Raw genomic sequence first — 545 nt, 5'->3', positions numbered from 1 at the left:
AAATAAACATTCCTCAAAAGCCTGATGATCATATTTGAGACTCACATTTGAGCATAATTTTTCAAAAAAAAATTATTTCTGAATACTCAAGTAAACCTACGTTGCTTCAGCCCAGTCAGTGTTCGACTTGAAATATTACTAACAATATTACAGTTAATATGTTTACTTTATTAAAATCATCAGATTTCACAGCAAAAAGACACATACCACGAGCTGAAGTTTGTACAATTATACTAAAAGGCTTTTTACTTGGTAAAAAAGTATAAACTATCAATCAGACGACAACAGATTGTGTACCAGATATGATACTGTAGGCTTTAAAGGGTTAAATGATACAAAACCGAGAACAACAGTTGTTTGCAATGCTTCTATTTTTATTTCTCCTCAGGAATGTTAGGAGAAACAAAGTTGGTTTGTAACTGAAAAAACTATGAAAGAGCAACTTCGAGCACTACAATTTTCCCTGAGTACATTCTCCAGCTAAAATATAAGGTGTCTTCTCTGAAATGAAGCAAAACGAGTCAAATCGCACATGAACATATGAA

Source organism: Sinocyclocheilus grahami, unplaced genomic scaffold (assembly GCF_001515645.1).
Source record: "Sinocyclocheilus grahami isolate Dianchi unplaced genomic scaffold, SAMN03320097.WGS_v1.1 scaffold61.1, whole genome shotgun sequence".
Taxonomy (NCBI): Eukaryota; Metazoa; Chordata; class Actinopteri; order Cypriniformes; family Cyprinidae; genus Sinocyclocheilus; species Sinocyclocheilus grahami.
The sequence above is the reverse complement of the archived record's forward strand: the minus strand, read 5'-3'. Positions refer to the sequence as shown.